The sequence below is a fragment of the Macrobrachium rosenbergii genome, chromosome 50, assembly GCF_040412425.1.
Source record: "Macrobrachium rosenbergii isolate ZJJX-2024 chromosome 50, ASM4041242v1, whole genome shotgun sequence".
NCBI lineage: Eukaryota > Metazoa > Arthropoda > Malacostraca > Decapoda > Palaemonidae > Macrobrachium > Macrobrachium rosenbergii.
The window spans coordinates 17,295,001-17,315,415 of NC_089790.1; the positions used below are offsets into that span (position 1 = coordinate 17,295,001).

Below are 20,415 nucleotides of genomic sequence, written 5' to 3' on the forward strand. Positions count from 1 at the left end.
ATGATTCCGTAATTCCTCTTTCTTGGGAGATAAAGTAATTATGTCCAATTTGAAGATCATCTGATGTGTGTAAATTACATATGTATGTATATATATACATATATATAGACTGCATATATATATATGTATGTATGTATGTATGTATGTATGTATGTATATACGCTTCTTGGGTTATACGGGATTCATACGTTTCACGTGGCGAAACAACCCGTTTTCTCTACATGACCAGAACATCTTGAAACATTCTGATCCATCTTGCAAGCAAGCATTCTTATTCATTAAGACTTGACTTTACAAAGAGGGCTATTGTTTATGCATAAAATAATTTATTAACCCAATACAGTATTAATATTACAGAGAGAGAGAGAGAGAGAGAGAGAGAGAGAGAGAGAGAGAGAGAGAGAGAGAGAGAGGCGTCCGTTCCGGTGACGTAATGTTTGTTAAAGCGGATGAAACCTGGGTTTAAACAACGCAGTGAAAAACAATGGTATTTACAAGATATATACTTATATTGTTAATATGCATATTATATACTTTTAGCTCGCTCGTTTGCCCGTCTCGGTGTCATTTTACAGAATTGCAAGACGCTCTCTGAGTCATTGCAAAACGCTCGTATAAGTGGAGTTTGCAATCGCTGTCATTAAAAGAAATTAATGGAAAATATCCATTTGAGAACACCATTTATGGTCATGTGACGTTACCGAGCTCTCCGAGTTGAAAATTAGGTTAAATGAAGTTAATTTTTTTAAAGTCAGCTAAACTTTATTACCTTTTTTTTAATGGAAAGGTCATACCAGGTCACTCACTCTACAGCTGATCTTTGAAGACCTTTCGTGGTCTTATAACTTGACCCATTTCCCAAAGTTAAAACTAGGTTAATTTTGTTAAAATCAACTAAACTTTATTTTACCTTTTTCAATGGAAAGGTCATACAAGGTCACTCACCCTCCGGCTGATCTTTGAAGAGAATGTGAGTTCATTGAAAACGCCATTTCTTGTCATGTAACTGATCCATTACCCAAATTTAAAAACTAGGTTAAATTAGTTTAATTTTGTTAAAGTTATCTAAACTTTATTTACATTTTTTCAAGGGAAAGGTCATGGAAGGTCATTCACACTCTATACAGCTGATCATTGAAGACCTTTCCTGGTAATATAATGTGACCCATTTCCTAGAGTTAAAAACTAGGTTAAATTATAAGTTAATTTTGTTAAAGTTATCTTAACTCTATTTTCATTATTTTTTTCAAGGGAAAGGTCATGGAAGGTCATTCACACTCTATACAGCTGATCTTTGAAGAGAATGTGACTTCATTATCGCTTTTAAAGAGAATGTGAGATACCTACCTGCCTACCTGGCGCGCGCGCGCGCTGGCGGTTTTAAAGAGAATATCCAGTAGGAGATAGAGTCGTTTTACCAGGGTTTACCTGGATTTACCTGTAGACAGCACGAAAGGTTAACTTATTAAGTCGCCGGTTCGCTCAAAGGTTACCTGGGTCAAGTTTTGGCGAATATTGCCGGGGGTGGGGGAAATGTTGTCACGGTCCCCCCGCGATAACACACCCTCTCTTTTTAGATTTCTGGGTATTATTTTCTCTCTCTCTCTCTCTCTCTCTCTCTCTCTCTCTCTCTCTCTCTCTCTCATTATATTGTTTTAAGGTTCGGTTTGGTTTTATTAGATTTTGGAGAAGTTCATAAGTAATTTACTTTTCAAAGTAAATAACTTTTTTATTTGATCTACAGATTGCCTACTACAGCTTTGGCCTTTCCAAACGCTAAAGCTCCTCTCTCTCTCTCTCTCTCTCTCTCTCTCTCTCTCTCTGTTTATGCGTAGTGAGAGAAAATGTCATGTAGGCATTTCCGTTGTTAAAAGAAAATTGTAAGATGGTATCAAGAATGAGAGAGAGAGAGAGAGAGAGAGAGAGAGAGAGAGAGAGAGAGAGAGAGAGAGAGAGAGAAGGTTAGGTATTTGATAGGATAGTTGCAAGGATATAGCCAGTGGGTTGAGTTGAGCTAGGGTTTTAAGAGAGAGAGAGAGAGAGAGAGAGAGAGAGAGAGAGAAGTGTCTGTGTGTAAGAGAGAGAGAGAAATGTCTGTGTGTAGAGAGAGAGAAACACCATGTATTTGCTAGTTGCAAGAATATAGCCAGTGGGCTGAGTTGGACAACGGTTGGAGAGAGAGAGAGAGAGAGAGAGAGGCTAGGAGTACAGTGTATATATATATTCCATTTGCCATGCGTGGGATTGAGGGCCAGGGAGCTATTTATTACTGGGAATGGCCTGCAGGAACTTGGTGGTTCGACAGTAAAACCAAGGCCCTGTTAGTGAGAGAGAGAGAGAGAGAGAGAGAGAGAGAGAGAGAGAGAGAGAGAGAGAGAGAGAGAGAGAGAGGAATTGGTAAAATAGGCAACGGGTATAAATAAAATTTTTTTAACAAAGCTTCTGAAGATTGAAGTCTCGAAAGGCTGTATAGGTCTAGTAACTTGGAAGTTAAACGTGGAGAAGGGCAATAGTACCATCTTGTGTTGTGTGTGTGTGTGAGAGAGAGAGAGAGAGAGAGAGAGAGAGAGAGAGAGAGAGAGAGAGAGAGAGAGAGGAATTGCTTAAACAGGCTGCAGGTTGAGATAAATGATTTTGTAAATAACTTGTACTTAAACTTCACGAGAGAGAGAGAGAGAGAGAGAGAGAGAGAGAGAGAGAGAGAGAGAGAGAGAGAGAGAAAGGAAATGGTAAAACAGGCTGCAGGTTGAAATAAACTCAGTTTTTTAAAGGGTTCCTGAAGAATGAAGTCTAGAAAAACTAAGGTAGTTTTAGTAACTTGTACTTTAACATGAGAGAGAGAGAGAGAGAGAGAGAGAGAGAGAGAGAGAGAGAGAGAGAGAGGGAGAGAGAGAGGGGGGGAATGGTAAACAAGCTGTAGGTTTAGGTAAATAATTGTTTTTGCAGAGTTTCTGATGAATGAAGTTTAGAAAAACTGTATAGGCCTAATAACTTGTCCTTAAAACTTAACTAACGAAAATAGTACCATCGTGTGATTGGAAGTAAAAAAAAAGATAGTGACGAAAGTAGACTTTAATCTGACAGATAGTACGAAACTAATATTTATATACTTAATTATTTACCTAATTAAAACGAAAACGATCCAGGTCTTCATTTTAAATAATTATATCCTGTTTAACCCCGGCTAGTTCACGTATGTTAGGAGAGCCTAATTCATATCGTTGCTAAATAGAACACCAAATATGTTAAATATTTCATATAATAATTATGATATATATCAATTCAGACTCATTTACGCGCCAAGAGTATCAATGCATTTCCATTAGAGATTACGCCCCAGTGTTGCCAGAACCCATGGAGGTGTAATTGTCTAAATTATTACGATTTCTTCATTAAAATTGCATTTGTTACTTTTTTGCTTGGTATAACTTGCTTTTGTTTTGCTCCATTATTTTGATTTGATAAAGTATCAGTAAAGTTGAAAAAAAAGATAATTTTGTAATAAAAATCCGCATTTTTTAACGTCAGCACTTGAGGAGGAGAAACACCGTTCAGCTGGTAGAAAGTCTTTGTTTTATATCTTTTACAAATTAATACAATTGATTTTTAATTACATATTTAATACCGACGTTGTTAATCTCTTATTCAGCTAAACCGGCACGCTTCAATAACAATGGTTATTATGGCGTGTCCGTTTAGTTAAATAAAAATGGCGTAAAGTGTCTCTAAATGACCATTATCCCCTAATCAGTGACATTGTGGTAATACTGTTGACCGACGGGGAAGGGGAAGTCGCCATGATGAATTTCAGGTTTTTCACGTTTTTCAGTTTCTTCTAATTTACAGATATATATGTATATACATATACATAGGTACAGAAAACGCCCTGCTTCCCCAAGCTTTAAATAAAAATGGCGTAAAGGGTCTGTAGATGGTAATGATTATCCCCAATCGGCGATATTGTGGTAAGACTAGACGTCTCCAGTCGCCATGATGTCTGTGAAGTTTTCGAATCTTTCATTAATTTTTGAAATTACAGACATTTATATACGATGTCTGTATGTTTACAGGGAACACCCATCTTCCCCCAAAACCTTGCCCAACGCTTGCCCAAGAGCGCGAGAAGAGTGGTATTTGAGGCGACTAATCGATAAAGGTTTTCACTTGTCATATAGATCATGCAAATGTGAAGCGGTTTAGCGTTTATGGGGTGTCGGGTGGGGAAGTGGGTGGGGTGGGAAGGGGAGGGGGTAGGGAGGATGGACAGTTGCCACGTCGCTATTTCTTTACCTTAATACGATGTATGTCTGTGTGATCTTTGTTAATTTAACATTTTCACGCTTTTCGTTAATTCTAAAATCCGCAATTATCGTATTAGCACGTTAATATATCATGAGAAAAAATGCTGGTAATGTTGAAAATCTTGAAAACGTGGGGACAGTTGCCAAATAGCTATTTCTTGAGTTAATCGGATGCATATCCGTGTGATCTTTGTTATATTTGATTTAACATTTTCACGCTTTTCGCTAATTCCAAAATCCCCCATTATGTTATAAATACATTAAGATATCCGTAAAGAAAATTTTCATTAGGAGAGAAAATGTTGAAAACATTCCTAGCGGTAATTAAATGATAAAGAGACACCCGGAGCTTACGCTGAGATGGACGATTTGGTACTGAATCAATAAAACCGTTTTAAGTGGATATTCCGACATTTCTCTCGTATCTGATAAGTAGTTACTTAGTGACTTATGCACTTATTTAAGAATTCGCTCATGCGCAGAATGAGGTTAACGATAAATTAAAAGAAGCGAATTTATGTGAATTTAAGCTTAGAATTCAAGGCGAATGTTACATAACACTGACGAATGCATATGGTGAAAAGTAAAATCGTAGGGCAGTGTTTTGTTTACGCTCCTTGTTTGCAGAATAAATCTCGGTATTTAAATGATTATATAAATGTAATATTATGCACTAAAAAATATTTAAAGTGGTGGTTGTTTACTTATACTGGAATATACTTCATCAACCCATATTTATTGATGGTTGATAAAAATAAATAGGCCTAGTTCCTACTGGGTGACAAACTCAACCGTTAGACCCATGTTGGATCAAGAAGGCCATTCTCTCTCTCTCTCTCTCTCTCTCTCTCTCTCTCTCTCTCATATGAGCATATTTTAGGGCCATAATTCAGACACATGAAACATTGAAAAGGGGAGATGGGAAAGGGGGGAGTGGGAGCGACGCCCCCTGTTCCCTTTTTCATTATTAGTGTACAAAAATGCAAAGCTATAAATCTCCGAAATTGCCCGGGGCACGGGAGTTGTATTTTACAATTAATGGAGGAGAGAGAGAGAGAGAGAGAGAGAGAGAGAGAGAGAGAGAGAGAGAGAGAGAGAGAGTGTTTCCTGACGTTTTCAGGACATTCGTTTAGTTAACTGGGTTTAGCTTCTCTCTCTCTCTCTCTCTCTCTCTCTCTCTTTCTCTCTCTCTCTCTCTCGAGAGAGAGAGAGAGAGAGAGAATCGCTAATCAGCAATATACAGTATATTTTGAGTGTGGGTTATCTCTCGTACTCACATGAGAGCGCGCGCACACACACACACACACACACACACACACACACACACACACACACACACACACACACACACACGCGCGCGCGTGTACATATCACACTATTTCAAAGGTTACAATAAATAAAAATAAAAGCAAACATATGCAAGAGAAATAGAGAGTAAGACCGAGCGATCATGAAATATGCAAAGGGAGCCTTGTGCAAGAGAGAGAGAGAGAGAGAGAGAGAGAGAGAGAGAGAGAGAGAGAGAGAGAATATTTGATGAATGGTTGTCAAGAGACTTGTTCTTCCAGCAAACATACTCCGAGTTAAAACACTTTTATTTCTCTCTCTCTCTCTCTCTCTCTCTCTCTCTCTCTCTCTCTCTTCTGTTCTTCATTTTTTAGGTATTTTCGGTGGTTATTATGTTTCTCAATGTCTTTATCTAGTATATTTATTCTCTCTCTCTCTCTCTCTCTCCCCAGAAAGCGTCAAACTTCCGGTTTTCGTAATGGCTTCGGGATGCGGTTGCTTGGCTTATTTATTTATCAACTTCTACCATGACCCACCACAAGTAGCTAACTACCAGCTACACAATTCGCCACTTTCGTTAGCAGTTTGGATGTGATTTCGAGACACAAAGTACCACGAATGAATATTCAAACAATAATTATGAACCATGACCGGTTTCAGCTTATTTTGTGAGGCATTATCAGGAGAGTTTTTAAATACTGTAGTTTTTTGAGTTTTTTAAAATTCAGTATTTTATTTTTAATTCGCCTGTCTTCTGCGTATAATAAGAATCAAGTCTATCTTTTAAAAATTGGTTAGAGCATGCTTGCACACATTCACGCGCTTAAGTAAATCCGTTCGCTTATAGCATTGCAAGAATTGCGCGTCTACGCATTGCAATAACTCCTGCATGGAGCGCGCAAGCACGCAAAATTTAATGCAGTGCAATTGCAGTAAAAAGATATTGGCAAATTTTGCAACAGGAGGAATTTTGAAAATAAAGGAAAATTCAAATAAAATTGATTCAAATAAAATTGAAAACTCAAGAAAAACTAAATAAACAGTATTTTTTTTTAAATGAAGGAAAAGTAGTAATAAAAGAATTGAGAATAAAATAAAAATTAAATAGTTTTTAAAAAGTAAGGAAAAATTGGAATAAAAGAATTGAAATTAAAATGTAAACTAAACAAATAAATCTTTTAAAAATTAAGGAAAAATTGCAATAAAATAATTGAAAATAAAATGAAAACTAGACAAATAAATCTTTTAAAAATGAAGGAAAAGTTGAAATGAAAGAATCGAATATAAAATAAAAGGTAAATAAATAAAATTGTTAAAAAATTGAAGGAAAAGTTGCAATACAAAAATCGAAAATAAAATAAAAACTAAGTAAATAAAATTGTATAAAAATGAAGGAAAATTTGAAATGAAAGAATCGAAAGTGAAATAAAAACTAAATAAAAAACATTTTTATAATTAAGCAAAAGTTCCAAAACAAAATTTTAAAATAAATAAAAATTAATCAATAATTTTTTTAAATAAAGCAAAAGTTGCAATAAATGAATTTAGAATAAGATGAATACTAAATAAATAGAATTTTTAAAAAATGAAGGAAAAGTTGTAATGAAATAACTGAAAATAAAATGAAAACCAAATGAACAGTTCTTAAAATGAAGGGAAAGTTGTAATGATAGAATCGAAAATAAGAAAAAAACTAAATAAATAATTTTTTTTAATTGAAGCAAAAGTTGTGATGAAAGATTTGGAAATAGAATAAATAATTTTTTTTAAATGAAGCAAAAATTGCAATAAAAGAATAGAAAATAAAATAGAAACTATACATAAAATTTTTTAAAATGAAGCAAAAGTTGCAATGGAAGAATCAGAAATAAAATAAAAACTAAATAAATGAAATTTTTAAAAAATGAAGCAAAAGTTGTATTGGAAGAACAAAAAATAAGATAAAAACTAAATAAACAAAATTTTTAAAAAATGAGGCAAAAGTTGCATTGGAAGAATCGAAAATAAAATAGAAACTAAATAAATGAAACTTTTAAAAAATGAAGCAAAAGTTGCTATAAAAGATTTAACGAAATCGTTTCGCCTTTGAAAACGCATAACGAGATTTCAGGAGATTTTATGCGACGGTCGAAAATATTCTCTTTGTTTCGTTGAATTTTTCACCCTTTTTATCATCATTTCTTTTGGTCGTGTGCCTAAAAATTATCTGTGGGAAGGGAGAGTGAAAAAACTCTCTCTCTCTCTCTCTCTCTCTCTCTCTCTCTCTCTCTCTCTCTCTCTCGATTTGCAGTGTGTTTTATGATATTACTGGGTGCTTACGTATACATTTGTCTGTGTGATTGACGTTTGCTCTCTCTCTCTCTCTCTCTCTCTCTCTCTCTCTCTCTCTCTCTCTCTCTCTCTCTCTCTCTCCAGGAAAAAATTAGCTTTCAACGATTTCATGGTGTAAAAGCATATGATTTAGGAAACTCCCCCCACCCTCTCTCTCTCTCTCTCTCTCTCTCTCTCTCTCTCTCTCCAGGGGAAAAATAGAAATTCAGTCATTTCAGCGTTGCAAAGCATATAACTTAGAAAACACCGCTCTCTCTCTCTCTCTCTCTCTCTCTCTCTCTCTCTCTCTCTCTCTCTCTCTCTCTCTCTCTCCTTCCGAAAAGTGGTAAAAGAGGAACACGGAAAAACCGTAGGACTGAAAAGTATTTAAAATCATAATCAGAATCTTTTTCCCCATTTTATGGTTTTATAGACGGTGTAGAAAGCTCTATGAATGGCAGTTATAAAATTCTATAATTGTTCTTTTTTGTTTTTATTTTTTATTTTTGTTTTCATTGTTCGATGTTGGGTCTTTTGAATTTCTAGGGGTAAAAAGTGTGTTTTGTAATGATTCTGTACTGTGGGGAGATGCGCTGTCGTGGATGTGAATGTATGCTCTCTCTCTCTCTCTCTCTCTCTCTCTCTCTCTCTCTCTCTCTCTCTCTCTCTCTCTCTCTCTCTCTCTCTCTCTGTGTGTGTGTTTGTGTGTGTGTGTGTGTGGGAAAATTAGCTTTCAGTGATTATTAGTTTGAAAGAATATGACTTAGAAAACATGTAGTTTGCAGTGCTGCTTCAAAAACGACTAGGTTGGCAGAGAGAGAGAGAGAGAGAGAGAGAGAGAGAGAGAGAGAGAGAGAGAGAGATTATGTTACTTAATCCAGTAGCTGCATGTCTAGCAAAAGTTTCCTAATCAAAGAGGGCAGAACAGTTAAATTCAAATGTAAGAGAGAGAGAGAGAGAGAGAGAGAGAGAGAGAGAGAGAGAGAGAGAGAGATTTGTTACTTAATCCAAATGTAGCAAAAGTTTCCTAATCAAAGAGGGCAGAACAGTTAAAATCAAAGAGAGAGAGAGAGAGAGAGAGAGAGAGAGAGAGAGAGAGAGAGAGAGATCAAAGAGGGCAGAGAGACCACAAGCAGAAAAGTGCGATGGAATTCTAGGAATGAGTAGGGAGAAAGAGACATGACTTCCATTCATTTTCATGGAATTGAGAAGAGAGAGAAAGAGAGAGAGAGAGAGAGAGAGAGAGAGAGAGAGAGAGAGAGAGAGAGAGAGAGAGAGAGAGCTGTATTGTTTTACGATTCTCCGTTTTTTCTCAGAAGTGGAGAATGGACTGAGAATCAACTGTTCAATTGATTGATTGATTTATGTCACTAAAGTTGGCGGCACAACATTTAGGTTATTGACACCGATTTACCGATTTCCTGATTTCTGTCGCTCCTGGGGTTCTCGTTGTGTGCCGCCACGCATTCAGAAGAATAAACACACTTTTAAAAGATTTCGGAGACAGAAGTCCTTAAAATTGCAAAAGTATATATATATATATATATATATATATATATATATATATATATATATATATATATATATATATATATATATATATATATATATATATATATATATATATATATATATATTGCATTCGCATAAAACTGTGTACTATAGTATCAATCGCACAGACCAATATTTCAACCAGTTGAGTTTTTTGATTTAATGACGAAACACTGATCACGAAATTGATTTCTTGAATTCTGAAAGTCAAGAATAATTCGGTTGTCCATATTTCACATAAGAAATGAAAAAAAGTATTAAATTGTATAAAATTCCTTTCACTACGTCGGTTCTCGAGTTATTGCGGTGAAATGATGATATTTTAGCAACATTTTTTTTGCTGTTGTGCATTAAACTAGAAATTTATTCCAATTTAATAGACTATTGGTGCATTGAGAAATATATGATCCTTTAAACAAAAATGGAACTTTTTGTGAATGTATCATTGTAATTTATTGTAAATTTCAATTTTTGAAATTTTCCCTAAATTTACAATAAATAGATATATTCACAGTATATACAATAAATTGATATATATACAATAAATTGATATATTCACAACTTTTTTGTGAATATATCATTGAAATTTATTGCAAAGTATAGAACAATAATCTAGACATTTTACTTATTTTCAGATTTCATAAAATATTCACAAATTTATTCTTTATGGATATATTTTGAAAAAATGATTCATATTGATCCATACCTGTTTTTCATTCAAAATTTAATTGTCTTATATACGTGTCCAAATTACATTACTATATAATTCTTATTAGTACAAACGGCATTGTTATGCCATAATGTATGTTCGGCTAAACTTCATCAGAAGCTTATTGTCGTTTGGAGCTTCAGTTTCAGTGACGTATTTAGTTCATATTTTTGTTTCGTTACGCGAAGCTTCCTCATCTTAAAATCACGTATCGTCCTGCTTTATGTTTTTTAGTAATGTTTCTCAATATTGTTTCTCAGTCTTATTCCACTGGTGAGTGCTGCTTCTCTTCTGTGGTTCAATCTTGAAATAATTCTGAAGCGTCGTTTCTTTTGCTTCAGTTTCTACTAAATAGCTTCACGCGCTTTGTCCGTTTGAAATGACTCTCTCTCTCTCTCTCTCTCTCTCTCTCTCTCTCTCTCTCTCTCTCTCTCTCTCTCTCTCTCCAGGAGAAAAACAGCTTCCAGTAATTTCAGAGTTGAAAAGCATATAAATTAGAGAACGCATTCTCTCTCTCTCTCTCTCTCTCTCTCTCTCTCTCTCTCTCTCTCTCTCTCTCTCTTCAAATACAAACAAGCATTCATACAAAATACAGATCTTTACCCAAAAATTATTTTGATTTTCTCTCTCTCTCTCTCTCTCTCTCTCTCTCTCTCTCTCTCTCTCTCTCTCTCTCTCTCTCTCATTCATACAAAATACAGATCTTTACCCAAAAATTTATTTTGATTCTCTCTCTCTCTCTCTCTCTCTCTCTCTCTCTCTCTCTCTCTCTCTCTCTCTCTCTCTCTCTCTCTCTCTCTCACCAGTCACGTAGGCGCCGTGTTTTGCTAGGCACGCCTCAAAGCAGCAGCCGTGGATATGTATGTGTCTGTGTATGTGTATATGTATGTTTGTGTATGCGTTTGTGAATTTATCATGCAATGTTGAAGAGGCGAAAAGCTTTAGGATGTTGCCAAGTTTTGCTTGCAAGCACGATTCCGCACCGGAGTAAAAAATAATGCTGGAAATTTTATACCTCTCTTTCTCTCTCCCTCTCTCTCTTCCCCGCTTCCTCCTCATGCGAACAGATTAATAAGTAAATAGATAAAAATGTAAGTAGGTGATTAAGATACAAGGAGAGTTGTTTTAGGATAGGATGCCAATCGTCTTTTGTGTCATTTCTGGATTTCCAAGATTGTGTTCTGTCTGTGCGTATGTGCATTCTCTCTCTCTCTCTCTCTCTCTCTCTCTCTCTCTCTCTCTCTCTCTCTCTCTCTCGATATGTGTGTGTGTGTTTATGACTGCAATCGCTCTCCCCCTCCCCCAGGCTACCCCAGTAACCAGCAGCGGCAGTACTGAAGTTCCGTGTAAAACTCAGACTCGCTCACCACTCCAACCCGACGTGTTTCTTTTTTTATTTTTTTTTTCCTTTCCCCATTTTATTTCTTGGAATAAAAATAAAAAAGCCAAAAAGACAAAAAAAGAAAAGAGAGCGAGAGAGTCCCTGTTGCCATTGATTTTGCGAAAGAAAACGGGAATGTATCAAAGAAAACGAGTTCGGGTGAATTCCGTGTATTGGTCGCTTTGGTGAAAAAGTCAGGCTTAAAAAAGGGTTAAAAGTGAGAGAGAGAGAGAGAGAGAGAGAGAGAGAGAGAGAGAGAGAGAGAGAGAGAGAGAGAGTGTGGAGGAGGTGGAGGAGGGGTTGGAGAACCTAAAGGGGGAGGGGGACGGCGCCCCCCATCATCGTCAAAGTCTTTCATGTTGGGGGCGAAGTGATGACAATGAGACATCGTTTGTTTTGCCTTACACTAAGCTCATCGTCACTTTTCACCCCACCTCACCCCTTTCTTCACCCTTGCCCTCACTCCACCTCACCCTTCCTCACACCTCACTATCTTTCTCTCTCCTCGATGAGACTTTATTTTGCATTGCACCAATCTCACCCCTCAACCTATTCCCCCCTGCACCCCTCCTCACCCCTCACCCTATTCCCCTCACAACCCTACCTCAATCTATGCCCCTCACCCTCTTTTTCTGTCCTCATTGACACTGTTTAGTTTGCCTTAAACTAAGCGCTTCTGCACCCCTTCCCACACCCCACCTCACCCCTCACACCCTTCCTCACCCATCAACGTATTCCCCCTCACCATCTTTCTCTCTCATTGAGACTCCATTTATTTTGCCTTACAACAAGCTCACCCCTCCTCACCCCACATCCTTCCTCACCCCCCCTCAACCTATTCCCCTCACCATCTTTCTTTCTCCTCAGGGAGTATCCGTTTATTTTGCCTTACACTAAGCTCACCATAACCCTTCACCCTTCACATCCTTTCCCTCACCCCTCAACCTATTCCCCTCACACCCCTCAACCTATTTCCCTCCTCCTCCTCCTCCTCCTCCTCCCTGTCCCCTCTTTTGGAGTTGGCGGTTTTGTTGTGTGATTCTGCCCGTAATTGAGGGGATTTTTCTTTCGGCTGTTTATGTGTTTCCATTTGCATAATTTTTTTAGTCCTTCATTTCACAAAAGAGGAAAATAAATTTACCTTTTGTTACGCAGTAAAAGCGATGATTTTATGTTTTTTTTTATCGAAATAATGACGCTATCTATGATGTGTGTGTGTGTGTGTGTGTGCGTGTGTATATATATATATATATATATATATATATATATATATATATATATATATATATATATATATATATATATATATATATATATATATATATGTGTGTGTGTGTATATATATATATATATACATATACATATACATACATACATACGTATATATATATTTGTATACCGCATTCATGGTTTCTTTAACCAAATGCCCACTAAATGAACTGTAATAATTATCACGTTTTTGCACAGAATCAAGCAAGCAAAGTAAATTCTCCGTTATTGACGAGAGTCATTATACATTATTCACGAGAATTGAAAAATGAAGAACTGAAAATGAATGGGAGGAGAGTTGTCAAAAGACAAGCGGCCACCATTTTCAAATATTGAAGTGAATGTGTTTGAACTCTGAATTTTAATGAATAACACTTCATCCTGCTTATTCAGTTATTCAGACAGGGTAAAGTGCCAGTGAGAGAGAGAGAGAGAGAGAGAGAGAGAGAGAGAGAGAGAGAGAGAGAGTTACAGCATGTATTAATGAATGTCATAGGCTGTAATATTGTGGTTAATACTATATATGTTGCTTCACTTTTAAGTTATATGAACGGCCACACACGCACACATACATACATACATACATACATACATACATACATACATACATATATATATATATGTGTGTGTGTGTGTGTTTTGTATATAAGTATTAAAAGATACTTATAAATCAACAAGTCTAGAATATACGAATAACTATGAAATGCAAGCCTTATTGGTTGCTTAAAAACCCTGTACCCTAAAAGATAAGCCGTGAAATATATACATAGGCTAAATAATAATTTAATATTTTATTTATCAATCTCTAATTACGCGTCAGTCCTGTGACTTGGATTGCCAACATATCTGCCACATCAAGTGTTAAACCTACGAACATTTCTCTTTTGGTCTAAAATGGATGTTTGGTTGTGCCTTAAACTTTCAATTTGCAACATTTTATGCTCCTGAGATTATAATCTTAGTTGCATTGCCTCTCTTGTTGCAACTTTCTCTCTCGCACCTTGTTTTAGAGCTGTTGCACCTTAGTAAATGGAAGTCTAGTAAGAAGTGCACTTTATAGGCCGAAGATTTGGTTGTAAGCCGTTTTAAATCTGGTTTAAATTGATAGCATTACTTCTTTCCTTAGACCTATGTAAAGAAAAAAATCAGATATCTTGATCTGTTTCTGATAAATAAAGTAATTCAGTCCTTTACCAAGTAAGCTTTTAAACATACCAAACAAACTTCATGTGTCCTAAACCTGTAGCAAGCCATTCTATTGGAAGTGTTCTAATCCTCTAGGCCTACACCTCGTACTCTGATTTAAGGTTAACACGGTTCTACTAGCATCATGTGGTTACGCGTAGGCCTATGCTTTGTTTTCTAAAACGCACATAGTTAGTGATTCTTCCTGCATAGCCCCTCCCATCCTATAGGCCTACGCCTCATTCTCGCTGGCTGTAAGCTCAACCACGGTCTAGGTACATCACGGTCCAGACCGTGAGGTACATATACCTAGACCGTGAGGTCAACATGGTTCTACTAGCGTCATGTGGTTGCGTGTAGGCCTATGCTTTCTTATTCAAAGCACATTGTTACTCTCTGATTGAAGGTCAACGTGGTTCTGCCAGCGTCATGTGGCTACACGTAGGCCTGTGCTTTGTCTTATTCAAAGCACGTAGATCTGATAGGTCTCATTCCAGTAGGCCTAGGTCTTCCAACTCTTCCTGCGCTCACAGAACTCATCTGATAGTATCAGGCACTAATTCTGCAGTAGTATTTTCATTTAAAGTATTATTTTAGTGGAAATTTACTTTCCAAGGGTGTTTAAGCCTTGTTATCTTTTCTCTTCTTGAATATCTTGGGTCTCCTATCTTGTTTTAGAGCGCTAGCCTTGAAAATTCAATATAATATACTGTATATACAAGTACTCAGCTTGGGTCTAAAAGCGGTGTTCAAGTAAGCATGTCATTATAGTACTATGTACTAATAATCCATAACGATCTGACTTAATATGACGTATTCACACCGTTTCGAAACACGAGCGAATAACACAGTACTCAAAAAAAGGTTGAACGAATTAAGCGCACGTATAATGATTATCATATTGGACGCCATTACGATCGACATCAAGAATTTAAAACCGTCAATAATTCGTGTTTTAAAAGGCGTCCATCTTTGAAAGCGGAGGATTTGCCGTGAATTAGTGAAGGTTGTGGCACTCGGCAGGTGAGAGAGAGAGAGAGAGAGAGAGAGAGAGAGAGAGAGAGAGAGAGAGAGAGTACAGATATTAATAAGAAAGAGGCGATTCTCGTATGGCAACACCGAATCTTCCCGGAAACTTTAGTGGACACTCGACTTCTGGGGGGAAAGGTGTTGCCATATCGCGGTCTTTTCTTTTTCGGCATGTAGAACAACGGGATATAAAACATAGATAGATGTTAATTTAAAGATCCGATGACCATCTTTAGTAACGTTTTCTCCGTAGAATAATAATGTTTAATGATCAAATACTCGTGGAAAGTCTTATGTATATTCTAAGGAACGGTCCGCATTAGTGGAACCGCGCCAGAGAATGATAGCTTTCGAAAAATTCTGGAAAAACGGCGAGTGAATATGCAAGGTGGAACCGATCTTCTCCTCATCCAATCGGAGGCCATATTGATTTAAACCTATCCTATACTCTAGGCATGCCAAATCTGATCTGGTTTAATTCAAGACTGAAACGTCCATTGATAATTGTCATTTCCGTCGGTTTAATGGACCGCCCTAGTGCATTTCTTTCTTAATTTCCTGTTCCTTACACAAAGCAACACAAAGAAAAGGAATTATTTAAGACGATACAGTAGAGGCCATAAATTGTTCAGTGAGAAAGGAGCAGATGGACGAGTTGAGAGAGAGAGAGAGAGAGAGAGAGAGAGAGAGAGAGATCATCATGGCTACGTTACACACACACACACACACACACACACACACACGGCACAAGAAGGGCATTCCACTCTTTATCATAGATGATCTAAATGCCAAGAATGTTCAGCTTGTGACGATTCAGACTCCAGAGGTCTCGTTTGCCGGATGACTGTAGGCTTAGTACCACCTGTATGTGTTTATTGCCCTTAGAAGCCGCGTTACTTGTTTCTATATGCTATTAAGACTTTCCCCTGCGTTTTTAAGACTTTCTCCTACGTTTTTAAAACTGTCCCATGAGTTTTTAAGACCTTTCCATTAATTTTTAAGACTTTCCCCTACGCTTTTAAAACATTTCCAATGACGTAGACTAACGGCTGATGAATTTGACGTATTTAGAGGCCATGTTGCCTTTGTTTCTAAAGGTTTTTAAGATTTTCCCCTGCGTGTCTAAGACTTTCCACTACGCTTTTAAGACTTTCCCTGCGAATTAGACTAGCGGCTGATGAATTTGACCTATTTAGAGGCCATGTTGCCTTTGTTACTACAGGTTTTAAGACTTTCCCCTACGTTTCTAAGACTTTCCACTACGCTTTTAAGACTTTTCCCTGTGACTTAGGCTAATCGCTAATGAATTTGACGTATTTAGAGGCCATGTTGCCTTTGTGTCTATAGGTTTAAGACTTTCCCTTACGCTTATATGACTTTCCGTACAGTTTAGATTAGTTTAATTCGTTTGGAAAGGAAGTTATGCCATTTTGCGACTAATATAGGCGACTGGGCCACAGAAAGATGCAAGACTTCAGATTTACCGATTTGCAAAGTCGTCCATACGTGCAAATTCGCTCCTATTGCACCGTCATTAACTGTTTTTAAAGCGAACTTTGCGATTTTGCTATATATTTGGCGGATTAGGGCACAACAGAAAGCAAGAATTCAACAAAATGCAAGAATTCTGATTTGCAAGCGTCCATACATGCAAATTCGCTCTATTGACGGCGTTTACCTCAAGAAACGGCTCGTCCGTCCACGAAAATTCGCCTAATCATCCGTTTTTCCATTTTGGGCGAACAGATGCAGCTGTGTTGGACGATTTTCAAGCCGAACATGCCTGGCGACTGCCGTCGGCGACTCTTCAGAGATCTTTGACAAACCTTAGAAGACCTCTCTCAAGGATATAGTCATTTAAGGAAGCGAGAATTGCACATGGCGGACAAGATGTTTGGTGTTGGCGTTGTTTGAATAACACAAAAAGACAATATTATGGCGTTATGTTTCTCCTTGTGTTAGCGCGCGTGTTATAGAGGGAAGTGTCTTATATCCGTGATTGTTTGGGCAGTTCGATGAGCTGGTGTTTTGAAGAGTTTTGAAATCAAATACTCATTTGGAACGTAAACTTTGTGGCGACTTTTGGAACGTAACTCAAGTAATTTGGTAGATATCGGGAAGGAAAGTAACTTTGTGTGTGTTTGTGTGTGCATGAGAGAGAGAGAGAGAGAGAGAGAGAGAGAGAGAGAGAGAGAGAGAATATCTAGTACCAACGAGAGAAAAATCTTCATTCAGCCAAGTAAAAACAAATAATAATAAGCTCCCATTCACCTTGACATAGATTAAGAGAGAGAGAGAGAGAGAGAGAGAGAGAGAGAGAGAGAGAGAGAGAGAGAGAGCACCAGATTTCAGTGTCTTACTGCGGTTCGGAAATGAGATTTCACCAAGGCCAGCCGATACGTGTAGTGAAGACCGCAGTCGTATCTTTCAGTCATTCCTTTCAATGTAACTGTGAACTGTTTTTATGAATGTGATTTTCCCATATTTATAATAAAAGTCTTTCTCCACTTCATCGAACGACTGTGCAATGGTTAACTGGTCATGTTTTCAAAACCGTAGATGAAGAAAATTAGTACCAATGTCTGGACTGAGATTAGTATTATGGAAATACGGAAAAACTTTAACATTCTAAGATGCAAACGCTAGTCTCATGTTAGCTTTTGCTATGCTTTTGAACATTCATTAAACTTTCAACCAGGTGTAAAGACTGGTTATTCACCAGTTCATATTGGAAGTGAACGACCTTATAAATGAACAATGTAAAAAATGCCACAAATCGTAGTTAAAACCTACCACATTTGCCCAGAGATCAGTCAGAAAGATGACATTAAATTTTATAAAGAGTTATGAAGTTAATGTCATGGTGGAGTAACCATAGATTTATTCTTATTGGAAATATTATCAAAAAGCTCTCTCTCTCTCTCTCTCTCTCTCTCTCTCTCTCTCTCTCTCTCTCTCTCTCTCTCTCTCTCTCTCTCTCTCTCTCTCTCTAAGGCCAGTAGGCGTGAGTTTTATTTTTTATATCTCAATGAGTATGTTAGCAGAGTTTTACCCGTAAACATACAGTTGCGATTAGACTTATAATTTGACTGACGTCGTCTTACAGAAAATTAGGCCGACGAAGTCTTACAATAAACTGATTGTGCAAAGACTACAATAACTTTTGCAGTAAACTCTTGGGGAAAAAAACTTCATAAGGCGAAACTATTTTTATCCGTGGAAGAGATGACAAAACAAGCAAAAGTGATAAAGCCACAACGTAAAATTAGTCCCCGATTGAATGTATCGAAAAACACACGAATAGTCCTAAACATTTCATTTTATCCCATAGACAAATAAATAAGATTATGATAAATGTTTGTAATAAACATAAGAGAAAAGAGGATGCTACATTGTAATAAACATAAGAGAAAAGAGGACGCGTATGTAGCAAACATGAGAGATAAAGGACGAGTTAATATTGAGAGAAAAATATATATATAATTTGATGGAGTAAAGTGATGACTTCTCTTGATATGCAAGTACCTATCTCTCTTTAGAGCGTACGAAATTAGTTATTCATTAGGTCTTATATACTCTTTGACACTTATGTTAATGTAAAATCTTCTTGTATAACATTCACTGCATAAGGTTATTCAGTACATTAATACATAATTTCCGTGATACAGTTTCATGTTAATCGTAAATCCACGGGTAATTTTGTGGGGAAATTAGACCGATGTCAGTGATGGCCTTGTGAAAAAAAAAAGTTCTTTTGAAAAGAATAAATAATTAATAAACGAATAAATAAATCAGTAAATATTAAAATTTATAAATAAATAAATTTCGAAAGTATTCCAAATGATTATTGAGATCATCCCATTAATAAATTGCAAAGCTGAAAATTTAATTAATTAGCTGGGCTCTTAACTTCTCGTATGTACCAGAGCCGTTGCAACACCTTTGGTTTTATTGACTGGTTTTGTTTTCAGACTCATACCTTTGGCTTAATTGCATGTTTTTTAGACTCATATTCTTGATTTAATCACTTGGTTTTTTAGACTCGTATTTTTTCCCATTTTTGCCTGTTTTTACACATACGTTTGGTTTAATGTCCTGTCTTTTACTCATATAACTTTAGTTTAATTCTTGCTATTTTAGATTCATATATCTTTGGTTTAATCGCCTGGTTTTGTTTTTAGACTCACATACCTTTGGTTTAATTGCCTGTTGTTTTTTAGACTCATATGCCTTTGGTTTAATCACTTTTTTTAGACTCGTAGTAGGCTATATTTTTCCACTTCTGCCTTTTATTTTAGCCTCGTACGTTTGGTTTAATTGCCTTCTTTTGACTTATAACTTTGGTTGATGTCTTAGACTCGTATATTTCTAGTATTTTTCCATTTTTTTTTTTTAGACTCGTACGTTTGGTTTAATTGCCTTTTTGACTCATATAACTTTGGTTGATGTTAGACTTTTTATTTTTCCATTTCTGCCTTTTTTAGACTCGTACGTTTGGTTTAATTGCCTTCTTTTGACTTATAACTTTGGTTGATGTCTTAGACTCGTAGTATATTTTCCCATTTCGCCTTTTTTTTTTTTAGACTCGTACGTTTGGTTTAATTGCCTTTTTTGACTCATATAACTTTGGTTGATGTCTTAGACTCGTAGTATATTTTTCCATTTTAGACTCGTACGTTTGGTTTAATTGCCTTTTTTTGACTCATATAACTTTGGTTGATGTCTTAGACTCGTAGTATATTTTTCCATTTCTGCCTTTTCTTTTAGACTCGTACGTTTGGTTTAATTGCCTTTTTTGACTCATATAACTTTGGTTGATGTCTTAGACTCGTAGTATATTTTTCCATTTCTGCCTTTTTTTTAGACTCGTACGTTTGGTTTAATTGCCTTTTTTGACTCATATAACTTTGGTTGATGTCTTAGACTCGTAGTATATTTTTCCATTTCTGCCTTTTCTTTTAGACTCGTTTGGTTTAATTGCCTTTTTGACTCATATAACTTTGGTTGATGTCTTAGACTCGTAGTATATTTTCCATTTCTGCCTTTTCTTTTAGACTCGTACGTTTGGTTTAATTGCCTTTTTTGACTCATATAACTTTGGTTGATGTCTTAGACTCGTAGTATATTTTTCCATTTCTGCCTTTTCTTTTAGACTCGTACGTTTGGTTTAATTGCCTTCTTTTAGACTCATATAACTCTGGTTGATGTCTTAGACTCTTAGTATATTTTTCCACATCTACCTTTTTTTAGACTCGTACGTTTGGTTTAATTGCCTTTTTTGACTCATATAACTTTGGTTGATGTCTTAGACTCGTAGTATATTTTTCCATTTCTGCCTTTTCTTTTAGACTCGTACCTTTGGTTTAATTGCCTTCTTTTAGACTCATATAACT

The 20,415-nt window shown here is 36.4% G+C and overlaps 1 protein-coding gene and 1 pseudogene across 1 annotated transcript in view; both read left to right on the forward strand.

Moving 5' to 3' along the window:
* The window catches only part of LOC136832673 (uncharacterized), a 124,929-nt pseudogene that overhangs the window by 25,333 nt on the left and 79,181 nt on the right, over positions 1-20,415 (forward strand).
* Positions 1-20,415, forward strand: part of LOC136832918 (uncharacterized) — a 97,307-nt gene that overhangs the window by 1,075 nt on the left and 75,817 nt on the right. The gene's annotated exons all lie outside the window — the stretch shown is intronic.